The following is a 26,505-nucleotide window of genomic DNA, read 5'->3' as shown; positions in this document are numbered from 1 at the left end:
CACACGCCAGCCCCCAGCACACAAATGTGCGCGGGACCCAGCACCACCTCCTGTTCGCCCGCCTGGCCAGAGAAAGGAAGGACAACGACCTCAGCTGTTCCACGCTGCTGGTCCATGTGGGCGCCGGTGACTTCAGCTGCTCCATGCCACCGTCCTGCCTCAGCACCGAGCACGGGACACACCCAGCGCCGGAGAGGCAGCGGGGGCCAGGCGGCCCCAGCTGCGGCACGCAGAGCAGAACCCTGGCCGCGCAGCACGTGGAGCAGAGGCCCGGCCGCGCAGGTGCCCGGCCGCACAGGCCCTGGATTTTATGTTTCTTACTCTTAAGAGGGTATATTATGGTTTGGGGTATGTTGAACCAGCCCTGCATCCCTGGAATAAAGCCTACCTGATTGTGATATATAATCTTTTTTATATGTTGTTAGATATGATTTGCTAGTATCTGGTTGAGAATCTTTGCATCTATATTAATCAGAGATATTGTTTTATAGTTTCCCTTCCTTGTCATGCCTTTGTCTATTTTGGGGATGTGGGTGAAGAAGGCTTCATAAAATGAATTTGGGAGGTTCCTTCCGTTGGAATCTTTAAAAATAACTTTAGTAGAATGGTGGTTAACTCTCTTTAAACGTTTTGTAGAATTCAGAAGATAAGCCATCAAGACCATGGCATTTCTTGAGTGAAAAGTTATTTATTACTGATTCACTCTCATTCCTTGTTGTGGATCTATTCAGGTTTTCTGTGTCCTCCTGAGTCAATCTTGGTAGATTATGTGTGTCCAGGAATTCGTGCATCTCATCCAGGTTTTCTTGTTTGTTGGCATTATAGTCATTTGTAATATCCTCTAATGATGTTCATTATTTCTATCTGTTGTAATATTTCCTAATTTATTGCAAATTTGTTTTATCTGGTTCCTTTCTCTCTTCTTAATTAGTCTAGCTCATGGTGTATAAATCTTGTTTCCCTTTTCAAAGAATGAACTTTTGCTATCATTCATTTTCTATATAATTCGTTTATTTTCTATTTCATTTATTTCTGCTCAAATATTTATTATTTCATTTCTCCTTGCATTTTTTGGATTTTTTGTTATCATTTTTTCAATTCTCTGAGGCAAAATATTAGGTTGTCCACTTGCCATCTTTCCACCTTTTTCTTATGTTCACTAATTGCTATGACCTTCCCTTTCATGACTGGTTTTGATATGTCCCATAGAGTATGGGAACTCATGTACTCATTATTATTGGTTTACATGAATATTTTGATTTCAGTCTTAATTTCTTCAGTAGGTGTGAAGTCATTCAGGAATAAGCTATTTCATTTGCAGATGATTGTGTATTTTCATGGTTTTTTTTCTGAAATTAATATCAAGTTTAATTCCATCATTGTCAGAGAAAATGCTAGGTATAAATTCTATGCCTTTGAATCTGTGATGGCTTGATTTATGCCCTATCATGTGGTCAATCTTCCAAAAGTTTCCATGTGGAGTTGAGAAAAAAGTATATTTCATGGTTTTAGGGTGGAAGGTTCCATAGATGTATTTAAGTCCATTTGATTCATGGTATCCTTTAGATCCAATATCTCTTTGCTTATTTTTTGTCTAGATGACCTGTCCAAAGGATATAGTGGGGTGTTGAGATCCCCAACAATTAGTGTGTTGCAGTTTATCTCTCCATTTGGATCTAGCAATCTTTCCTTCACGTGTTTGAGTGCTCTTGAGTTGAATGCATAGATATTTACATGCATTATATCTTCTTGATGAATTAACCCGTTTTCTGCTACCCAATTCCCTTCTTTGTCTCTTCTTACAGTTTTGTTTTAAAGACTCTTTTGTCTGAAATTAGCATCACAACTCCAGGTCTTTTTTGGTTTCTGTTCACATGGAATACGTTTTTCCAGTCCTTCACTTTTAGTCTACGTTTAAGGGTGCTGGACTCCCACATGACTGACCCTGGCTTGAGTCTTGGACCTGGTGGCTTGCTTTCTCACTTTTTCTCTCTCTCACTCTGTCCTCATGTGGTCAAATTAAAATAAATTAATAAATAAAGTCAAATAAAATAACTGTTGAAAAATAGAGGGCTTCTCTTTCTTTCTTTCTTTCTTTCTTTCTTTCTTTCTTTCTTTCTTTCTTTCTTTCTTTCTCTTTCTTTCTTCTTCCAGTCAGCCAATCTGTATCTCTTATTTGAATAATTTAATCCATTAATATTCAACATTATTAATATTTCTGGACTTGTCCCTACCATTATTTGGCCATTTTCCTGAGATTTTTTAATTTTAGTATTCTTTTATCTCTGTTAGTTTTTTTTTGTTTGTTTTCCTGATATAGCTCTCTCCTCAGAATTTCTTGTAAAGCTGGTCTAGTGTTCATAAATTCTTTAAGGTTTGTTTATCTGAGACGGTTTTTATATTTTCTTCCCATATGAAGGATACTCTTGCCGGGTATAGTAATCTTGGTTGAAATTGTTTCTCTATCTTTCCATTCTTTTCTTGCTTGCATTGTTCCTGGTGAGAGAGATGACGTTAACCTAATGGGATAACCTTTGGAAGTAACTTGACACTTCTTTCTTGTCACTTTTAGTATCTTGTCTTTATCTGTGGTTTTGGCCAACCTGACTATGATGTGATATGGAGAGGATCTTTTGGGGTTGATTCTTTTGGGGTCCTTTATATTTCTGGAGTCTGGATGTTGGAGTGCTTCTCTATATTTGCAAAGTGTTCTTCTAGGATTATGTGGAATAGATTATTAATGCCCTCATTAATTTCTTCACCTTCTGGGATACCAATTATTCATATGTTTCAGTGTTTAATGCTATCTAGTATTTCTTGTATATTGTCCTCATTTTATTTTGATTATTTTTTCAGTCCTTTGCTGATTTTTCTAGGTCAGAAGTTTTGCCTCCTAGATCTGAGATTAGGTCCTCTTCTGCCTGGTCTAATTGGCTTTTAATACTTTTCAGAGAAGTTTTGATTTTCTGTATTACAGTCTTCATCTCTAACAGTTTCATATGATTATTTTTAATGGTATCCAATTCTTTTTTGAATAGTGGAAGGACTTCCTCATCTTCTGGAGTTTTCTGTCTCTTTTCTGTTACATCTCATAGAGTTTTATTTTCTTTTTAAATTTATTTGATACAATCAATCACTATACACCACTTACTATACATCTCATAGAGTTTTGTCACCACGGATGTTCTGAATTCTTTTTCTGACATTTTAGTAACTTCTGCTTTTTCAAAAGTTGGAGGTGAATTTCTGTTGTCTTGATTGGAGAAGGGTTTCCTGGTTTTCTCACACTCGAGGTTCCTCTGCAACTTTTAGTCATTTGGTGGTGTTTTCATTTTTGAATAACTCTTTGGAGAAGGTTTCTGCACTTCTGAGTTCATTTTGATTCCCTTTTGCTGTGGAAAGAGAATTCCTGAATGCTCTATTTCTTTTTAATTGTTTTTATTCATGTTAGTGTACATATGTGCACGAGAGTGGAAAGAGAGAGGCACTCTCCACAAGGTCTGCTCACACTGAAACATCCTTCCTTTAGTCATGTAGCCCATCATTCCCTGGGTTTGTATGCATGCCTGGTGTATTTCAGATCAACCAGGCCAGAGATTTGAACCTCATTGCCATGTGGAATCCAGCTTCTCTTTAGTACTTACTGTTGCACCACTGAGCTGGCCATTTCTGAGCAATCTAATACCTGTTACAGCAAATTCCTTTCTGTTTATATCAGCCAGAGGTTATTTATTTTTCTTTTTCCTATTGTTTACAGCTAAGAACTGACACATTGGGGTTTCTAGTCTTGGCTCTATGAGCCATTCACTTCTTTTGCCCTTCAAAGTAAGTTGTGCACTGTCTGTTGGCATTACTTTTATCCTCTGTTAGTAGAGGCATTTACAAACTGCAGATTCTATCTGACTTACATGAGAAAAGGCAGGGGATGCAGTGATTGTTATCATAGCAGTTACTATGAAGAAGCAGCTAGAGGAGGATTACCTTCAAAGCTCATCACTGTGTTGTTTTATGTCATGGCTTCTAGGAAGCTCGAGCATTTTGGCTGCATTGCACTAGCTTTACCTTGCCCAGATTGTCTAACACAATTACTGTTTCTCAGCTGGGTTCTTATTCTTTGACCTAGTTTACAATGCTTATTATGGCTAAACCATTTATTCTAATGTAGTGACATGCTTGGTGGCCTATCCAGCATCCATTTCACCCCTCATCCAGTATATTGTAGTCATGTAGTTGTGTGGGGTTGACACAAGCCCTATATCCAAGAATAGGCCCAGATTTGACCTAAGCCAGTTAGCACAATCCCATCAGGACATCGTGACTGGCTCAGAGGAAGGTATGTACTCAACTTAGAGTTTGGCTCAGGATTTTTGTTCAATGTTGTTGATGGTATCATCCTGTTATCTATCAGGGGAGCTAAGCTTAGGACAGAGTAGCTCTCTGTAGAAGACAGAATAGGGAGATAAAAAGAAGCTGGACTCCTGGTGACACAATTAATTATCTAGATTGGTTGAGCATTCATCTGAAGCTCACTGTACTTCTGAATTCTTTCTCAATTCCATGAACCAGTTAATTCCTTATGTTAAAGTAACGTGAGTTGAATTTTTTGTTATTTACAACCAAAAATATTCTAACAAAGAGACTGATGACATCTCAAGATGTTTAGAGACAGAGGTGAGATTTACTAATGAATAAATGTTTGGGGAGACCCACAGATACCTTAAACTAATCTATGTTTCCCAGCCAAACCTGCTTCTTCTCCCGTGATTCATCATCTCGGAAAATGGCTCCAATATTGACCCAGTTTCTCAAGCTGGAAATAAACATGGAAGTAACGCTAGACTCCTTTCTCTCCCTTACTTCCAATCAAATCAGTCATCATAACGTCCCACTTTTACATCTTTATTATATCTCCAATCTGTCCTCATCTCTCCAACCTATTGCCAGTGTCCTACTCCAAATACCATAGTCCATAGAAACCTCCATGATCTGTCTCCTGTCCCATTCACATCTCATCTCATCCTCTTTTTATCTTTTTTTTCTTTTTTTTCTTTCTTTTTTTTTTTTTGTAGAGGTTTTTGCTATAGGGCGCGTGCGCTCGCCAGACAGAGAGAGACAGAGAGACAGAAAGTGAGAAATCACCCCCTGGGGGGGGATGGCTATGCCTCAATCCCTCCTCCTCTGTTCTCCACTCGGGATCTTGGGCATGCACGCACACACACCTGGCATGAGTTTTCAGTCACCGGGTCCGGGACGCGAACCGGGGACGACTACATGGGAGTTCAGCGACATAGCCATTACGCTAATTGCTGGTTCCTCAACTCCTCCTCTCTTCCCACCCTTGATCCCTCTGTTTCTGCTATGCTGAACTGTTCTCTGTACAGAATTTGGTATTTTCCTCTGTTCCCTCATAGAAAGTAAGCTCTATGTGTGCATGGCCCATGTGCATTTACTTACTTCTGAATTCTCAACATCTAGCATACTGCTTGTGCTTACTAGGTGCTCACTAGTGTTAGTGGAATTAATGAATAGATAAAAAACAAATTTTTCAACCTTTGTTTAAGGTAACCCCTATGTCTGCAATGTTCCTTCCTGCCATTATCTCCTCTTTATCTACTCTGTCCATTTAGACGAGGCCTGGGTATTGTTTTTCTAGAAAGCTTGCCATGATCCCCAGGCTGGATTCTCTGAGCATCTGGGGCTCCCACTTTTAGACAGACTCCTGTGCTCTCTTCTGTCCTAGCATTGGTTACATTGTGTCTTTATTTTCTGCTTCAGCACCTGTATTCCCAAGTGGGGATATATACTTTATGATTTAGGAATAAAATAGGGCCCAGCACTGGGATGGGCACAGAGAAAGCCTGTGATAAAAGTTTGTCAAATGAGAGAACGGCAGTTAGCATAATGGCTATGTCGCTGGACTCCCACGTAGTCGACCGCGGTTCGAGTCCTGGACCCGTTGTCTTAAATTCATGCCACGTGTGTGTGTGTGTGTGTGTGTGTGTGTGTGTGTGTGTGTTCCCAAGATTCCAAGAGGAGAATGGAGGAGAAAGGATTGTGGCGTGGCCATCCCCCCTGGGGGGTGATTTCTCGCTTTCTATCTCTCTGGCTCTCTCTGTCTGTCTGGCGAACACACGTGCCCTATAGCAAAAACCTCTCCAAAAAAAAAAGTTTGTCAAATGAGTGAATGAAGGGTGTGTGTGTGAGAGCCGAAGTGGAGTCTTTGCGTTTGTTCATTCCTATTAACAACCCAGCAAGGCCTGACCTCCCTCCTCTGTTCTTTCCTTCAAGTCTCGCTCCAAACATCTCCACCTCCTGCCCAAAACTGCACTGGGGTTACTGGCCTCAAGAGAAAGATCACATTTCTCATCCACACTCCTTCCTTCCACTTTACTTGTTTGCTCCTACCATGCACCTTCTCTAGACAATACTTTCCCCTACAAAGAGCACTCTTGGGCCCTCCCCTGTCTCAGGACTCAGAATGAGACCCTTGCTTCCCTTTCTCTCTTTTTCTTCCCTTTGTCAGTGGTAGAATGCTATGCTTCTGTAAAGTCGGGCATCAAGAGCGCTTCAGAAGCTTTGTTTCCCAGACTCTTTGTGTTTCATGTTGTCTGTATGTTTCATTGTTTGTATATCCCAGCATCTTTGTGTTCCTCTGTCTGAATGTTGCAGTGTTTAAGTATGTCTCAGTGACTCTGTGTGCTAGTGTTGGTATGTTTCAGCTTCTGGGTGTCTTAAGTTCTTTATGTCCTAGTGTCTTTTTTTCCCCCCAATGTCTCAATGTCCCAGTATGTCTTGACTTTTCTCTATGCTCAAGTGGCTATGTAACTTAGTGTGAGTGTATGTATCGATATAGCCCAACACCTGTATTTCCCAGTGATGGCCTTTACCTCTATGTGTAAGTGCCAGTTTCTCTGCACTCTAACGTCTGTGTATGTCTGTCTCAGTGACTGTATTGGCAGTGTTTGTGTGTCTCAATGTCTGGGTATATCTCAGCCTCTCTGTTTTTCAAGTTTCAGTGTGATCCAGTGGCTATATATCTCAAAGTCTGTGTTTCCTAGTATCTGTGTATATTCCAATGAATTTTTGCCCCAGTCTGTGATTTTCAGTATCTGTGTGTCCCAGTGCCTGTCTATTCCAGTGTCTTTGTGTGTCCATTGATTACATTTGCTTGGGTTTGTGTTTCTCAATCAAATATCCCATTGTCTGTATATCCTACTGCCTGTTTCCCAATGTCTCTTCGTCCCATTGTCTGTATGTCTCAATGTTTTATCATTTCCATTGACTATATCTCAGTGTCTGTGTGTTTTGGTGTCTAAATTCAAGTGCATGTGTGTCTCACTTTCTGAGTCCCATGTCTGTGTATCCCAGTGTCTGTATCTCCCAGTGTTCGTGCGTCTTATTGCTTGTTTCCTAGTGTCTGTGTCAGCCTATGAAAGTCCCAGCATTGGTTTATGCTGATGTCTGTGTGCCCCATGTGTATGCACCAGTATCTGTGTGTCCCAGTACCTATATATCCCAGTATCTGTGCCCCACTGTCTATGTGTCCGAGTGTTTGAGTGTCTCGGTGACTGTATGTCCCTGTGTCTCTGTATATCCAGTGTCTAAATGTCTCAAGGGCTGTTCATCCCAGTGGCTATGTACCAGAGCAGGCATACAATTTTTTCTTATATGTATAAATAAGTGCATTCATGTTTGCATGGCCCTAGTGTCTGCATGTCTCAGTGTCAGCATGTTGGTTGTATATCTGAATATCAGTGTTTCTGTGTGTCTCAGTGTCTAACCCTGTCTGTGCCCTAGTGTTTTTATACTAGTGTCTTTTTATGTCAATGTCTTTGAAAACTGCATGTCCCAGTGTCTGTGTATCCCAGTGGTTTTGCCTCAGCATCTGCATGTCTGTGTGTCTGCATATGGTCTCATATCTGTGTTTCTCAGGTTCTGCAATATCCCATTTTCTGTTTACTGTAGTTTCTATAGATCCCAGCGTTTGTGTGTTTCAGTAACTCTGTGTCCCAGAGTAAGCATATTGTAATGTGCTTACATGTTTCAGTATTTTTGCATGCCTTGAGATCTGTGACTGTGTATGCATATGCCCGTGTCTATATGTCTCAGTGAATGTTCCAGTGGCTATGTATCCCAGTGTCTGAATATTTTCCAGTATCAGTATATCCCAGTTTCTGTGTGTTTGTGTGTATCTGTGTGCCACAATGTCTGGATCAGTCTATGCATCTCAGTGTCTATATGTCCCAGTGGTTGGAACATCATTATTTGTACACCAATGTCTTTATTTTCCAGAGTCTGGGTGTCACAGAGACTGAGTGCTCCACTATCTCCATATATCAAAGTCTGCATGTCTCAGAAGCTGTGTCTCCATGTACACCCAAGAGTCTGTGTGCCTCAATGTTTGAGTATCCCAGTGTTTGTGTACCCCAATGTCTATAGGTTCCCAATTCTGTCTTGACCCTTGACTATGCCCCAATGTCTGTGTGCCCCTGTCTCTATGAGTCTCAGTGTCTGCTCTCGATGTCTATGTATTAAAATGACTGAGAGTCACATATATTTTCCAGTGTCTGTAATCACAGTCTCTAATGTACATCTAATGATGTACTCTAATGTCTGGGTGTCCCAATAGCTGTTTTTTTTCCTTTTCTTTTATTTCCTTTTCTTTTCTACAGTCAATCACTATATATCCCTCATTTTGTAAAGAGAATTTATCCAAAATGAAGTACACTTCACACCAGTCCAGTTGAAGATACTATACACATTATCATCAGCAGATAAAAATCCATTTCTGTGTCCCATAATGTCTTGCCCCTACTTTTCTTCTTAATTTATTTGCTCACATTTTCCCTCTTCTCCAAACCTCTTTCCACACTGTCTCCAGTATCCACAATAATTTCTCATGCTTCTATATCCTCTAATCTTTCAGTTTCCAACATAGAGTGTGGACAGTCAGTATATATTAAGTGGAGACACGTACACTGTCTCCCTTTCATAGCCTGGCTTGCTTCACTCAGCAGTAAATCTCCCATATTCGTCCGCTTTCTATATCCTAATGATTGTAAGTTACAGTATCTGTCTCTCTTGGTGTTTGTGTATGTCCCAGTATCTGTGTTCCTCAATTTCTGTAATGCTCTAGTATTTACATATGCCTGTGACTATATGCATATTGCATTCTGTCTCACAGTTTTGGTGTCTTTGTGTACCTCAGTGTTGTATTCTAGCATCTGTGTGTCACAATGTCTGTTTTCCCAGTCTGCATGTCCCAGTGTGTGTGTCCCAGGGTCTGTGAGTCCTGGTGCCAATAAACCTCATTGTGTGTGTGTGTGTTTGTGTGTGTGTGCGCAGAGAGAGACTCGTTTTTTCTCCATTGCTGTGAATCCTAGTGTTCATGTGTCTGTTTTTATTTTTTTAATGCCCATGTGCCTCATTTTCTATGTGTCAGCGTGTCAACATGTTGCTGTGTCTTCTACCATCAGTTTCTGCATGCTTTCTGTCTCCATATTCTAGTTTCCTTGTATCCTAGGGATATATGTGTCCTAATGTGTGTATCCCAGGTTATCTATGTCTGTTTGTCTGCATATCCCAGTGCCTTGTCCTATTGCCTCTATATGTCAGTGTCCCCATATTTGTTCTAACATCTGTTCTGGTGTTTCTGTGTTAGGAATTTCTACGTGCCAGTAGTTTCTCTGTGTGTTTAAATGGTTGCTTATGTTTTCTAGAGTCTGAGTACATTTTATCATCTCTATAGCAAGTGGTGCACTATTTTTCAATACCTACATCTTCCAGTTTCCCAGAGTTTACGTGTCCCAATGTCTCTGCATTCTGGTATCTATGGTTCCTTTTGTGTATTGTGGTCCAGTATCCGTATGTCCTTGTTTCTCTGTAAGTCTGTTTCTGTGTCCCATTCTTTTATGTTTCCCTGTGTCATACATCCTATTAGTATCAATATTTCAGTGGTGGTATAACCCCATCTCTGGGTGTCCCTGAGTTCCTGTATTCCCTTGCTTCTGTGTCTCTGATCTCTCTGTTTTAGGGTCTGTATATCCTTGTCCTTGAATGCCGTTGAGTTTTTGTATATGCTGGACCTCTGTTCTAGTGCCCGTGTCTCTGTGTCTCTGTGTGCCCATGGATCTGTGTCTCACAGTCTGGGTCTCCAGTGATCCTCTGTGCTTGAGTGATTGTGTGTCCTTTTTTCTGTGCACCTTTGGGTTTTTCTATGTTCCCTATGCTTTACATATCCCTGAATTTTTGCATTTTTCTTAATCTTCGTGTGTCCTTGAATGTCTGCACATCCCTGAGTCTGTGTGTCCCTGAGCCATTACAAGTCCTTAAGTATTGCCATGTGATCTAATCTCTGGATATCTCTGTCTGGGCACATCATGAGCCTCTGTGCTCCAGTGTCTGTATGTCTGTGCACCCCCGTGTCTTTGCGCATCCCTGAACCTTTATAATCCAGTGTAAATGTATCCTTGAGTCTCTGTATTTTTGTGTCTAGTGCCTCTGAGCCCCTGTGTTCCAATGTCTGCATGTTCATGAATCTGCATATTGCTTCTTCTGTGTGCCATGAGTAGGTGTGTCCTTGAACCTGTGCATCTCTGGGACCGCTCTCGGTGTCTGTGTCTCTGTGTTTTGGTATTTATTCTCTTCTCCATCTGTTTTCCCCAGCCTTTCTCAATGTCTCTGTATTATTGTTTATTTATGTTATTGTGGCTGTGTCTTCAGTGAATCAATGCCTCTTTTTCAGTCTTTGGGTCTTTTCTTCTAGATCTCCATTAATATGTTCCTGTTTTGGGTCTTTTTGTCAGGATGTCTCTCTGCATCTCTTTCTCTTTCTCAGTCTGTCCCTGGGTTTGTTCATTTTTTAAAATAATTTTTATTGCGTTAACTATAATATACTGTAGAACAACAAATCATCATAAAAGAAGATATCAAATTCAACACAGATGCAAAACATAAAATCATGAGGTAATGAGAGCTTACTGAGCAATTCCTATGACATCATTTCCTTTTTCTAGGGTGGTTAGTCCTTTATAATAAAAAGGTATATTAGATCTGTAATGCAATAAACCACTCAATTTGTCTTTGCAAGAATAAAAGAGAAAGCCAGTTGAAATTTTTGCTCTTAGAGTACAGGATCATAAAACGTAGTACAGTGTGCTTTTGCTCTTAGAGTACAGGATCATAAAAAGTAGTCTAGTAATGGTAAAACCTTTTTGCACAAACAGTGGTTCCATTCCCCCTGTACAGTCAGTGAAATGAAACAAAAGTATCTTGTTTGATTTACATATTTAATCCAGAGACCAATGTCTCTGAAATCAAGTAAAAGATAAAAGGGATCATTCTGGACATGATTTAAGGGAGAGGAGTTGCTTTGATCTGACTCATCACCTGTCTGTCCCTGTCTCTTTGAGTCAGGTACTCTTTGAATCTATGTCTTTTTATCTTTGAGTTCCTATCCAGGTCCATGGTCCAGATCCACTGACCCCATCCCTTTGTCTGTGGCCTCGGTTGCCTGTTTTATGTATTAGCATTTCTGATGTGCTTAGGTGTATCTTGATTCTATGTATCTTGATTCTGTGTCTTTGCATCCCTGCCTCTCTGGATAGTCTTTCTTGTCACTGGCTTTCTGTCCACTTGCTTATATACTGTGTGTCTGCTTCTATGTGCCTAGATTTCTTTATCCTTGTCTCTGTCTTTCTAGACATATTTCTGTGTTTCTGTCCTGTGTCTAGCCTGTTTCTAGGTAGCTACGTTTGAGCCTACTTGTTATAGGTCACTGTTTTTTGAATTCCTGTGTCCCTGTAATTGCGTCACAATGTGCCCATTGTACCTGGGTATGCTCCTTGCCTATGTTTACGTCTCTGTTAACTGGCCTGATTTTTATTTTTTGCTGATATTTGCCATTGTTCAGGTGTCTGAGCCCCCCAAGTCTTTGTCACTGGGTATCTGAATGTGAGTCTGTGGTCCTATCTCATTCTTAGTGTGTTCCTCTGCATGCGTCTATGTCCCTGGGATTTGCCACCAAGTTTGGGGTTGTATAATGTCTCTGTTTCTATGTCTTTGTATGTTTCTGGCCATGTGTCTCTGTGTTCTCCTCCCACTCCCCCGCCCCCCATGACTGCAAGTCAGCATGTCTGTGTATTTTAGTTTCTACCTCGCTGTCCTTGATGTCTTGAGCTGTGGTCCTGACCAATGTCTTTCTGTTTGTCTCTGTGTCCCCGTGTGTCTTGAGCCTTCTGCTCCTGTTTCTGAATCTCCGTGTATGTCTATCTCTTAGTTTGTATGTTGTTATGGTCACCTCGTTTTTGTCTCCTTGACTGTTTGTGACAAGGACTGTAACTCAAAATCTTGAAGACACAGAGGCTCAGCAAGAGAGCGTCTGTCTGCTTCTCTGAGCTGATGTACCTGATGTTGTCACTCTGGCTCCCTGTCCCTATCTTTGCATGTCTAAGTGTTCCTATGTTCATGCTACTTTGCTTTGAAATGCTTGTCTCTCGTGTCCCAAGTCTATCACTCTATTTTCCCATCTATGTGTCTGTCCTTGTCACTGTCTTTCTGTGTGTGTGTATGTGTGTGTGTGTGTGTGTGTGTGTGTGTGTGTGTGATCCTGTGTCTTTGGTGTGACCGTGCATTTGTGTGCGTCTACTGTGGTGTCATGGGATCCTTTTTAGTTCATTGATTCATTTGTTCAGAAAATATGTGCTAACCACCTATTATGTGCCAGGAACTGGGAATGCATAGATGATTCAGCAAAGGAACTTGCCCACAAAGAGCTCACAGTCTAACTCAGGGATACATACAAGTAAACATATGATTTCTACATAGTGGAGAGGGTAGGAGTGGGCTATGAGAACACAGAGTTGGAAACCAAACTCGATCTAGGGGAGGACACACAGAAAGCCTCCTAGAAGAAGTGAGAAATAAGACTTCAGGGATGAATTAAATATACCTATGGTGCCAACTGGTGGCATGGTGGTTAAGGCAGCTGGATCCCATATTGCTGACTATGTGGTTTAAGTCCTAGACCCAATGACTTGAAAAACACTGGGAAAACTCTGGAAGATATTGGGATAGGCAAAGATGATATTATCGCACAGGCGATAATCCCCAAAATAGACAAGTGGGATAATGTCAGATTAAGAAGTTTCTGCACAGCAAAGACACAGTAATTAGTGTGAATCAGCAACCCTCAGAATGGGAGAAAAGTTTTGTAAACTATGCTTCAGTTAAGGGACTGATAACCGGAAAACACGGGGAACTCAAGCGGCATGCCCAGAAGAAAAAGATGAACCCAATTAAAAGATGGGAAAATTAGTTGAATAAACAACTCTCGAAGGAAAACATATGAAAAGAAGAAATTGCTTTCTGAGCTTGCTCAGATTGTTCATGGAAGCACATGAAATTATATACGTTTGTCCTCTCTGCATACACCTGGAAACTAAAATCATTTTGTTGCAGAAAACAAACAAACAAAAAAAAACACCTATAAATAGATATAGAGAGACTTCACAGCTTTCTTTCTGTTATTGATTTCTAGTTTAATTTCATTTTGTCTGAGCACATACTTTATGACTTACATTCTTTCAAAATCATTAAGATATGTCTTATGACTTAGAATGTGGTCTATCTTGAAAAATGTTCCATATAAACTTGAGAAAAAAGTGTATTCTGCTGTTGTTGTATGTAGTATTCTAGAAATGTCAATTGGATCCAATGGAATGATGGTGCTGTTCAGCTCAACTATGTCCTTAGTAATTTTCTCATAAACAACATACAGTTGGATCTTGTTTTATTCTCCACACTGACAATCCCTGCCTTTTAATTGATGTCTTTAAATCATTCATCTGTAAAGATTACTCATATAGTTGGATTAATGTTTCTCACATTAGTGACTGTTTTCTTTTCATTCCTCTTATTCTTTGTTAAAGCTTCCATTTTTTCCTGACTTCTATGATTTTCTTTTTTTTTTCTTTTTTTTTTTTTTGAGATTTTTCACTTTAGGGCACGTGAACTCACCAGGAAGACAGAGACAGAGACACAGAAAGTGATAAATCACCCCTCAGGAGGTAGGGCCATGCCACAATCCCTTCTCCTCAATTCTTCTCTCAGGATTTTGGGCACACACGCACACGTGCCTGACGTGAGTTTCAAGCTGCCAGGTCCGGGACTCGAACCGTAGTCAGTCACATGGTAGTCCAGTGCCTTAATCACTACACCACCTGCTGGCCCCACTGACTTCTTTGATTGTACTTAAGCATTTTACATGATCCTGTTTTCTCTCATCTTCAGCATATTCATTATACTTGGGGGCGGGGGGAAGTAATGTTTGCCTTAGAGTCCTCAAAATGCTTTTACAACTAATCCAAGTGCACTTTCAAATAAAACTATACAGCTTCATGCATGATGTAAGTACCTTGTAACAGAGTATTGCCATTTCCCCTTCCCATCCTCTATAACATCGTTATTATTTTCCCTTATCCATAAGCTATATGCACTGCATGTATTGTTGCCATTATTACTCCGAACAAATTGTTGTTTGTTAGATCAATTAATAAGAAAAATGAAATATTTTATCTTTATTTATTCCCTCTCCAACATGTCCTTTATGTTGATCCAAATATCTGAGCTATATGGCATTTTCCTTCCTTCTCACTGAAGAAGTTCTTTCAACATTTCTTGCAAAACAGGTCTAGTGGCAACAATTTCTTCAATTTTTGTTCATCTGAAAAAGTATTTCTCTTTTACACTGGAAGGAGAATTGTGGTGTATACAGATTTCTAGGCTGATGGTGTTTTTCCTTCAACATTTGAATTATGTCATTCTACTCTCTTCTTGCTTCCATGATTTCTGAAGAAAAGTCTCAAGTAACTCATATTCTTGTTACTCTATAGTAAGGTTCATTACTTCTCTGGCTTTTGGAAAAAAAAAATTATCTTAGTCTTTGATTTTCTGCAGTTCCAACACAATATGCCTAGGTTTAGGGTTTTTGTTTTATTTTGTTTTGTTATACAGTGCACTTGCTTACCCTAGAGGAACACAGAGAGAAATTAGAAATAACCCCCCAGGGTGGGTGGCCAAGCCACAATCCCTTCTCTTCTATTCTCCTTTGGGGATTTTGTTCATGCGCGCACATATGCCTGGCGTGGTTTTTAAGCATCCAGATCAGGGACTAGAACCACATTGTTGACCATGTGGGATCCAGCTGAATTAACCACCACAGCACCAGGTGACCTCCCACCTAAGTGTAGTTTTTTTGAGTGTTTATCTTTATTTGCGTTCTTTGAGCTCCTTGGAGCTGTGGTTTGTTGTCTGTCATTCATTTTGGAGAATGTATATCCATTATTACTTCAAATATTGTTTCTGTTGCTTTCTTTCTTCTGTTATTCCCAGTATGCATAGGTAATACTTTCATAATTGTCTCACTGTTCCTGGATATTTTGAGATTTGTTTGTCACTGTTTCGTCTCTTTGTTTTTCAGTTTGTTAAGTTTTATTGCTACATCTTCAAGCTCTCTGAGTCTTTCCTTAAACGTGTCCAATTTATTGATGAGCCCATCAAAGGCATTCTTTGTTCCCATTAGTGTTTGTTTTAAAGGTGTGTTTATTTCTCTTTGAGACAGAGAGACAGAGAAACAGAAAGAGAGGCACCCCCAATAGAATTTTGATGCCACAATTCACCCCCAGCCTCAGCCAGCACTGGGTCACACACGTATGCATGCCTGGCATTCTCGGGGTCATCTCCAGGTGTGAACCTGGCACTTCCTATGTGGGATCACCTTGAGCGTATAGCGTTTTATCACGGCACCACAGTCCCACACCCCCTGTTGCGGTGTTTTTTTCTGTTGTTTTTTAATCTAGCACTCCTTTTGATTTTCTTGGGGTTTCCTTATCTCTGCTTACATTATACATCTGTTCTTGCATGTTGTCTACTCTTTCCAATGGAGACCTTAACTAGAAGTAATAGATTGCTGTCATTTTTACATTTGATGCTTGGTCTGATAATTCCGATATCTCTGATGGGTCTTACTCAGGTTCTGATATTTGCTATGTCTCCTCAGACTGATTACTTTTTCCTTTTGCCATACCTTGTAATTTTATGTAGCAAGTTGGACATGATATATTAGGTAAAAAGGAACTAGGTAAAACCTAAGTAAACAGGTGTCCAGTGGGAGGATACGAACTTTGAAAGTGCTTCTGAGCTTTTCCTCACCTTGAGTAAGACAGGAAGGCTAGAAAAGGTTCCAGGTGAGTATTTTTCTTATCCTACACTGAAGGCTAGGAAGCTGGCTTGGGGTATTTCCCTCCCCACAGTTAAGTTGACTCTGGCAAAAGAGAACTCAGTTAGCCTTAGTTCCCAAGGGCTCTGTGGTGGAAAGCTTTAAGGTACAAAGATTATACTGTCCCAGTTTAATAGATCTTTATAATTCTAGAGGCTCAGAGTAATCGTTTGAAGTGCCATTTCTAGAAATTTATGATTGGGGCCCTAAAACCAAAGCCTCTTTGGTTTATTGCCCCGGTATTCTGATTCAAGGGTGCATTGGCAGAAGTGCAAGATTAAAATTATATGATTCTAGAAATCTATATTTTCCAGCACCGTAATGTCAGCACTCTACATTTGACCTTTCCAGTTAAAAAATTAATTTTTAAAAAAGTGAAACTTATGGCCTCAGGGAGTATCAAAGTCTCTATTACCCAAGGTGTGATGGTTTGAGATTCTATACTATTAGAGCATTCGACCCTAGCTAGAGGGATCCAAGATCCTAAGAACTAATGAGCCATGAACATTTGCAGTTCAAGGTCTCAATGCTTTTAGGCCCCACAGGTCAATGGTTTCTAGGATTCTGCAGCTCCAGGCCTACATGGTTCCTGTCATGTAAGGTACCAGGACTCCAAGGGAGGCCCAGGCCTCTAAGAACCAAAGGGGATATGATGGTCCCAGAGTACTGTTCTCGTACTCTGCTACCTGGGCCTTCTAATGTCAGGAGCAAGAAAGTTCCCCAGACTCCTTGTTACCTGCATCATCTTTATACAAAACATGGAGCCACTCATACCAGGTAAAAAACACCACATTCTTCTCCACAGGCGGGAGGCCTGTGGGGGTGACATAATGAATAAAATAGCCACTGTAAATCTGCACAAAAAGAAGTGAAACCAGGAAGGACAGTGAACATCATTCTACACCAGGTCTCTTCTTATTCTCTCACATAACACCTTGTTTCTTCCTTCCTAGGATGCCTCACTCTCTAGTAAAATGGGCATGAGCGCAACTGCCTGCACAATGACATCTCCTACACCAGATCTGTGTCTCTGCTGTTCAGACCTCTATCCCAGGGCCTGCCCCAGAGCTGTGGAGAGTGAATGAGACAACTTGTGACCCAGAGCCCCAAGGATCAGGATCCCTGTAATATGCACACTCTTGAAGGCCCTGGGGGAACTTGTGCCTGCGCTCTAGGAACTGTAAGTATTGTTTTAACCTCCTCCATAGAGTGAGCCTGGGGCCCAGCTTGTTGCTGCCAGGGGCTGAGAGTTTGCAAGGCCTCTCTCTCCTACTCAAATCTCTTTTCTGCTCTTGCTGAGCAGAGCAGGGAGGGGAAGGGAGAGAAGGAGCTGAGCTTTGTTCAGAGAGGATTAGTTATACCAGGTACAGAGGCCTTAGGCTGTACTGATGTGATTGGCTCCTGATCCCCACCCTCCCACTCCATCTCTCCCTTTACAAAGCCTAGGAATTGGGACAGCTGAGGGAAGAGCAGGTGGCTACGAGGACCTTCAGGACCAGTCTCATCTCAGCCCAGGATTGTCTGGGGTTGCTGAGAGTCTGTGCTCCCCTGAGACCTGAAGCAAGTCCTGTCCAAGGAAACAGGCTTCCTCTCCTCTCTGTCCTATAGGCACTACTTGACCACAAGACTTGGCACTATGTCCTCTCTTCTCGGAGAGAAAGAGGAGATAGAGACACTTCATCCTGGTACACTGTAACAGTTCCCAAAGGCCCACATCACCAACCCCGCAACTGCCCAAACCCACCCTGCAACTGCCCAAGCCAAGAGCAGAATCCAGCTGCCTTCCTGTGTGCCTCCCGTACCTGGGCAAAATAGCCCTACTGGAAAAGGTGTGCCTACCTATGCCTGATTCCCGGCTCACCAGGACTCCACCTTCACACCCTGGGGCAGGAAGCTCCTCCTAAGCTGTTGCCATCTATTCTGACTCCAGGGGTTTGCCCTGAATGACCTCATGCAGTCTCTTGGATTCCACCACCAAATTGCCAGGAGTGACCGCCCATCCCTTTCTCTTGTCTGGGACTTCCACTCTTCCTCCTCCCAACTGTATGCCAATGTACGAGGTGACCTGTTTACCTGGTTATCTCAGAGGCCTGTAAAGCCCCCTGCCCACAGTGAATGAATCATCATCCCCCCCAACTGCTCTGGTATGCTTTTCCCCTCTATGGGCACTGCCATCCAGTAGGTCCCTGAAACAGGGACCAAGTTTGTTTCAGACAACTGGAACAAATCTCACTGACACCCTCCTTCCTGCTCAGCACTCCCTGCATCCAGCTGCAAATTCTTGCTGTTTTCCTGCGCTGGATCCTTCACAGGACCACCCTTCCTCTCCATCCCAACCTGCCCAAGCTCAAATTCAGGACTTCTCTTGGGGTTCCCTGCTCCTGCTGGGGGCCCTTGCTTCCACGCTGCTTCATAGCAGTGCTGGGTCTCTGTAAACGTTACCTCACTGTGTCGATCCCTCTCCTGACTCCCTGCTCACTCATAAGACACATCCATGATCCTTGTCATGCCACTGCAGGACTCTCCAGCCTTCTGTCTCATCTCACAGCATTTTCAAACTATGTCTACGCTCCACAAACTGCAAGCCATTTGTACTCCCTCCACTTGCACCTGGATATTTTCAGCTCCCCAGACTTTATTTTACCATGCAGACTCCACTTTGATAAAATGTCATGACCTTCCAACAGGCACCCCTCTCGTGGCCCAGTTCTTTGCATTCTTTAAAAATCAGGTTGGCTTTGGTCTCCTCCAGGGAGCCTTCCCTGACTACCTTGCCCCCTCATTAGGATCGCCATCATACTTGCCTTGTCATGAAAAGGGCACTTCTCACCCTGTGTCAGTATCATCTCCTTCAGTTTCACTGAGACAATAGGCAGGATCTCTGTGTGGTATCTTCCCAAGTTCCCGCCATCAGCCAGCACTGGGCATGGCACAGTCTAGGTGGCAAGTGAGTCCTAACTGAGAGAATACACAGATGAATGTGCTGGGCTTTAGAAGATGGGCCCATTCAAGTAGGAAATGGAGATCAACTGAGGGTTCCTGATGGGGCAACAGCAGGAGTCAGGGCTCACAGTAGCTATGTTACTTGTGCTATTTCATGCCTGACTGCATCCATGTTTGTCTAGATTCCAACTCTGGGCAACTGGGGAGAAAGGTAAAGAATCAACCAGCAGACAAATGCCTGCGTGAACTAAAGGCACCCACATGGCAGAATACCAGGTTAAGGTCCCTGCTGCCACCTGCTGGTACTGTACCCTCACCCCCTATTATGAGAAGTGAATTACATTTATTCCTCCTATACAACAGGCTGTGCCTCTGTGCTTCTGCACATGCTGTTCCCTCTCTGAACACTTTGCCTACCTCCTTATCGATCGACATGGAGGAAAACCCTATTCATTCTTCTTCCCATACTAACATAAATGCCGACTCCTTACAAAGAGTGTCTGGAAACCCTCCTCTGCTGGTGCCCCCACATAGCGTTTTACAGATTTATACGCAGCACCTACAGCATTTGCTTTCCGGTGCAGCTCTGCATATCCTATAGCTTCAGGACTGGCAGATAGTGGAGGGACCCTATGGGTCTTGTCCTTCTCGTTTCTGAGTTTCCAGAGTTGATGGGGTCAGGACCGGGCTGGAGGGGCTTTGCTTGGTTCGGATGTGTCAAAGCATGAATGAATGAATTATGCATGAGGAGAGGTTTATTTACAACATTATTTTAGCTCAAGGCACACAGGAATTGTGGGTGGAGTGGACTCATCAAGGAGGAATGATTTGAGCAGGGATTAAGGAAGAGGAGAGAAAGGAGGAAGAAGGCATTTCCAGGCAGCAGCCAGTAAGAAGAGCACATGCTTACTCACAGATAGATGAGGGCTGGGCCCAGGTGTTGCTGGAGAAACGTGAGTGGTAAGGCCGATGGCAGCTGGAGGGTGATATGTGTGCAGGGGGTGGTGAAGGGGCGTTGGGAAAGGTGGGCTGAGACCAGATATCTCCAGCTACCTTACCATCCTCAGTTAGGACAGGGGTCTTGCATGGGTACTCCACCACTGTGGTACAGCTTAGGACGCCTGCACCATCTTTAAGAGTGTGTATGCTCAGATTGTAGGACAGGTGACTCAACTGAAGTAAAATGAGGTTTTAAAACTGAGAGCCGGCAGGAAAGCCCAGGATAACAAAAGAGTATCAGAGCAGTGAAAGCATGAAAGGTCGTGAGTGGGAGGGACCGATTACTGGCCAATGGTTCGCTTGGCAAAAGGACTGATTCAGCCTGACTCAAACTGGGCCATGACTTCATTCTATTAGGGATTGGCTAATGTGGACCTTGACTCAATTTATACAGTTTCAGGTCTCCAACACCGTTTGGGATTCCACGTGCCTCCCTAGTGGTGGGCCATGCGTCTTTTCACATCATCCTATCCCTGTTCACCAGCTCTCCCTTGTCCTTAGGGTCACTCAGTTAAACCATTTGTAAAGGCCATAACTTTGCCCAGGATCATCTGACCACAGAGCCCACACTCTTCTCCCTCACCTGAATGTCTCCAATGATGTCTTCCATGACCCCATCATAGTGGACCATTAAATTGGCTTTGATGCCTGAGCTGGAGAAGGTAGCCTGATCTTGCAATGTTGGCCAGAAGGTGATGTGGACACAAGTCTCTCCCCTCTCAATCCTAGTGGATGAGGGTGAGGTAGCCTCACCTGTATGGCTGAGAAAGGTTGGGACGGGGTGGCATGGAGGGCTCACTACCCACAAAAGCCAGGGAAAGGGACAGCAAAAAGGACAATATCTTGGGAGGATTCAAAGTCTAACCCCTTTTATGATCTGCTGTTCTTCCTGCCCGTGGTGCTCCACATTCTTCCTGAATCCTATAACCTACTTCTGCTCTTCCCCCTCCATGGAGCCCAGCCTGACATACCCAGCCTCACCCTGAGTTCCCAGTCCTGGCCAGTCTGACCCTCACTTATACCTCACCCTGCCTCATTTCTCAACTGCCCTGGTGCCCAGGCTCTGGAGGAGTGTCCAGGTCCCAATCTAGACCAGGAGCATAAATCTTTTACAGAGAAGCATTGTGGTGTATACTGAGGAGAGAGACAGATGAACAGGCAGAGCCTAGGTCTTCTCCCATCCCTCTTAGTGCTGTGAGAATAGCAGTCCAGCAAGATTCTCCTCTGGGATAGAGTTTCATGTGTTTTCTCCTCCCTCCCCCGCCCCCTGCCTCTTCTCTCTCATGCAATCACGTGTGCAAATAAGCCTTTTAGCATCTCATGAAATCAGTGATGGATTTCTGGTCCCGGATGTTTGCTGAGCTGACCACAAAATCAGCTGCTCTGGAGTTTCATTCCAAGACAAATATCCATTTAGAAACATCTCTGTGCCTCTTTTTTTCCAGATAAATGGAGGCTTGGGAATTCTGCTCCTCTCCCTCCCCTCTTCCTGCTACAGCTGTCAGGAAGTTTAAGGGCAAAATGAGCCCCCATACTCTCTGAGGTGCCTGCTCACATACATTCCCTTGGCTTCCTTCCTTTCAGAGCTCTTTGTTGTTTTACCCCCACAGGATTGGTTCTATCCTCTGTCTTAACCTTTAAGGAGAAAGGGGGAGGGAGCTGTCATATATTACTTAGGGCTTGAGAGTGCAGGCTTCAGGGACTCAGATCACCTGTGGTCCAGGTCCATGCTGCTGCTGTGTGTCCCTGGACAAGTTATTCACAGTCTCTGAGCCTCAGTCTTCACATCTATGGCATGGAGATAATATCTCCTACCTCATAGACAGTGTTTGTGAGGATTAAACACCACCCTTTTATGGAAGCCATTTGGAAACATACCTGGATCCTAGTGAGTGCAAAAGAATGCTAACTATTCCAATGACCATCCAATCTTCATTACTCTGCACCAAATAATTTGGGGGGACAAGTTTTCTTCAATTCTCACAATGGCCCTGGGTACTAGATGGCATCTTCTTTTGTTTTACAGCTGTGAACAGTGAAGAAGAGCACTGAAGTGACTTGTAGTCACCGTAGTGACGGTCTCATATTAGGTGAGAGCCAAAGCTGTGATTGAACCCAGTCCATGTGGCTGTGTCTCTGCCCACTACGCCCACTGTACTTCCTTTCTGTATCAGCAGGGTCCAATCAGGCAAGACCTCCAATGCTACAGGAATTTGTGAGGGTAGCCATGTGAGCTGGGGAATTTCTCTGTGCCTTTCCTCTCATCTCTCAGATGAGATATGTAGGCCAGCTCAGGGAATCTCCATCCTGACTGGACATTAAGTTCACCTGAAAGTGGTTGAAAACTCAGATTCCTGGGCCCCACCCCAACCTATTGACCTAGCCTCCAAAAAGGGTGCCTCCAAAAAGGGTGCCTTCAGGAATCTGTGCTACTAAAAGCTCTGATTCTGATGTACCCACCTGGCACTTGAAAATCTCTAGAAATATGAAGCATATCTGACAGCCAGGATGCCTCTCTGCACTACAGGGCCTGAGACAGTGTCCTCTAGGGCAGCCTGCACTTCCTATCCTCTCATTGTTCTTCTGTTCCCTGCAGTGATTTTAGGAGTATGCTAGATTTGGCCAGTGTGGCTTTATAAGCCTCAGTATTGCTAATATATGATTTGTTTTGTCCACCAAACAATCATTACTCTAAAGTTGATTTCTGTAATTAGAGAAATTAAAGTTCTGAGATGTTCTTAATATGCCAAGTTTGTACAACCTGCAAGACTCAGGCCTAAGCTGGAATCCAATTATCAACCACTCAAAATATGCCCTCTTCTCACTAAATTTGGAAGAGACTGGGCAGTGAACACAGCGCAGAAACAACAATGGAAGGAAGCTCAGTATATAGTGGAAGTTTCCAATTTAGGGAACTTCCAGGCTGCTCACATACTTGTGTGTGAGTAGGTGCGAGGGTGGCTGGTCCTCAAAGGGGGTATGTGAACAGGTGATACCTGTCTTTTATGACAGTGCAGCCTCTTTGCTCAGCCTTGCCACCAATTGACCAAGCCTAAGGCTCAACACCAACCAGTATTTCTCCTGGTGTTGCTGCGGCAATTTTTTGTAGGCCAGGAAAAATATCACTTCTATGCCTGCTGCCAGGTTAGTAGAAATGCAGAACTTCTCTGAATCCTGGTCCTTAGTCAAGAAAGGGGGTGAGTGAGAAGGACATAGGATCTCCTGAAGAGTAGGGAATCTGTTGGATTATTTGGTTCTTCTCACCATCATCATGGTCTCAGTAGTCCTGACCTGGCTTCTGGTTAAACTAAGTCATTGGCCCAGCATTAGTTATCCATGCAGCTACTCATTAGTTTCTCTCCCTGCTTCATTTTTACTAATAAATATTCTGCCTGAAAAGTTTTATAAGTAGCTCAGACTCATGAAAATTCAGTTTATGAAAATCTGAATTTAAAACAGATTAACTAGGAGCTAATAATTCATTTTACAAAAAAGATTTCAATTTTCCCACAATACCTATTCCCCTTCACGTAGTTGCTAGTATTGTCCACCCTAGCCTCTTGCTTTAGGCTGAGCTTATCTATACGGCATTAACTCCTCAGTTTGCAGTAAATAAATCTAAACTTTTCCTGCCTTGGTGAAACTATCTTGGAAGCTGGGAGGAAACATTGATAGAAAACAATACATTTCAGCCAGCTGAATGGAAAACAGCTAGGAAAAAGGATTCAGTTTAGAAAAATCTTGGTTTCACATAAACTTCCTGGAAGGTGCCAATGGTTACATAAACATCCTGCTTTCAGGAAAAATGTGGAAATGAGGAAGTTAACTCCATTTATTGAAACACCTACCCTGCTATAAGATTTGGTATTATTCACATTATCTTCATGTAGTCCTGCAAAGTAGAGATCATTGTCCCCACTTGACAGAGGTATAGACTGAGGCCCAGAGTTTGTACCTTTCCATCCCTTTCCCTTCATCACACAGCTAAGAGCACACAACTAAGATCACACAGCTTAGTCATGCTTCAGACTGGATGGAACCTTATCTGATGCCTATGTGAGCAAGCTATCTTTCCCTGCTGATGGGCTTCCTCAAAGATTTTCTTTGCCTGATGCTTCTCTTTGACTTCTGCCATGTAGACTTTGTTGTTGATGGTCATGATGGAGCAGGAAAGAAAAGGAACAAATGAGACAGAGAAAGAAAGAAAGATAGTCAGAGGCAGATACATATAATAAAGAAGAAGGATGAAAAAAGAGAAAAGAAAAAAAAATAGTGCATAATTCCTGAGTGTAAGAAGGAAGATAATAGAGAAGAAGATAAAACAGACTAAAATATTTATCTTTATCTCCATTTGTTGGATGAGAAAATAGAGGCCACACATCATATGGTAGAACTGTTGTTAGAGTTTCTGTTTCCCAAAATGTTTAATAAATTTGATCTTTTGGCACACAGAATTATTTAAGGTAGGCCAGAACTGAATACTTCTATTATAATTGTTATGTATATACTGTAATGGTTATTTAAAAATTTAAACAAAAATAACTCACTGAACCCATGAATTACTGCTTAGGATAAGACTAACTTAATCTCAAAAAGTGTACATACCTATTTTTAAATCAAGATTATTATATCCTGCAATATTATCCTTCATATGGGAAAAAAGATTAAAATCTTTTCAGAGAAACAAAACCTGAAAGAATTTACAAACACCTGGAAAGCTCTTCAAGAAACCCTCATCATAAGGGGATGCAGATCAAAACCACAATGAGATACCATCTAACCCCAGTCAGAATGGTGAAGATAAAAAAAAGAAAAAAAAAGATAAATACTGGAGGGGATGCAGTGAAAGAGGAACACTCCTATACTGCTGGTGGGATTGTAAATTGGTTCAGCCACTGTGGAGAATGATATGGAGGTTCCTCAAAGACCTTCAAATAGTACTACCATAAGACCCAGCAATTCCACTCCTGGGTATCTACCCAAAGGACAGGAGAGCACTCAATCGGAAAAACACTTGCACATCTATATTCATTGCAGCCTTATTCACAATTGCTAAGACATGGAACCAACCCAAATGTCCATAAACAGGTGAATGGATTGAAAAAGTGTGGCACATATACTCCTTGGAATACTATTCAGCCATAAAAAACAACAAGGCCTTGGAATTTGATAGAAAATGGATGAATATGGAAGATCTGTTGCTGAGTGAAGCAAGTCAGGCTATGAAGAGAAACATTGTAAGTCTCCCTTTAACATATACCGACTGTCAGTGCTCTATAGCAGAGTCTGAAAGACTAGAGGACATACAAACATTAAAAATTGTTATGAACACAAGAGCCAAAGTGGAAAGTGTTAGGGGAAGAGCATGGGAAAGGAAATTTGGAGGAAAAATGAAGAGGTAAGGCATTTGTGGGGCATGGATACAATTTATTATTTGTTCATAAGGATGTGCATATGTCCTCAACTGGGCTGGACTGAGGTGTGTGTCATGCTGGGTAAAATCTCTTTATAGTCTAAATGATGTATAGTCATTAAATGTATAAATAATAATTAAAATTAATAATTTTTTTTTAAATAAAGTGCAGAAGTTTTTCATTTTAATGGAGTCCAGCTTATCACTTATTTTGTTAATGTGTCATGCCTTTGGTATTACATTTAAAAGTCATTGCCATACTCAAGGTCAGCTGGATTGTTTTGGTGTGTTATTGTCCAGAAATTTTATACTTTTTTTCTTGTTTCACATTTAGCTTTATTATCTATTTCAAGTTATTTTTTATTTTTGTTTATTTTTACATTTTCCAGAGTCATTTACTTTACATATCAAAAATTTTAACTCATACTCCATAGTTCGTGATAGTTAATAACTTTCAAAATTTCAAAATACTCAATTTTAAAGATAATGTTCAAAATATTTCTTATAATTTTGTATAATTTTGTTTGTGACTCTATAACAACAGAAACAGTATGATTTTAAATATTTTTGAGAAAATAGCTTTTAAAAGTCATTGCCATACTCAAGGTCACCTAGATTGTTTTGGTGTGTTATTGTCCAGAAATTTTATACTTTTTTTCTTGTTTCACATTTAGCTTTATTATCTATTTCAAGTTATTTTTTATTTTTGTTTATTTTTACATTTTCCAGAGTCATTTACTTTACATATCAAAAACTTTAACTCATACTCCATAGTTCGTGATAGTTAATAACTTTCAAAATTTCAAAATACTCAATTTTAAAGATAATGTTCAAAATATTTCTTATAATTTTGTATAATTTTGTTTGTGACTCT

The 26,505-nt window shown here is 41.7% G+C and overlaps 1 pseudogene; it reads right to left on the bottom strand.

Moving 5' to 3' along the window:
• The window catches only part of LOC102468294 (SNW domain-containing protein 1-like), a 28,415-nt pseudogene extending 4,038 nt beyond the window's left edge, over positions 1-24,377 (bottom strand).
• Positions 24,378-26,505: the final 2,128 nt, after the last annotated feature.

The sequence above is a fragment of the Tupaia chinensis genome, unplaced genomic scaffold (genome assembly GCF_000334495.1).
Source record: "Tupaia chinensis unplaced genomic scaffold, TupChi_1.0 Scaffold143717_1, whole genome shotgun sequence".
NCBI classification, from domain to species: Eukaryota; Metazoa; Chordata; class Mammalia; order Scandentia; family Tupaiidae; genus Tupaia; species Tupaia belangeri.
Note: the sequence above shows the minus strand (reverse complement) of the source record. Positions and strands in the feature narration are given on the sequence as shown.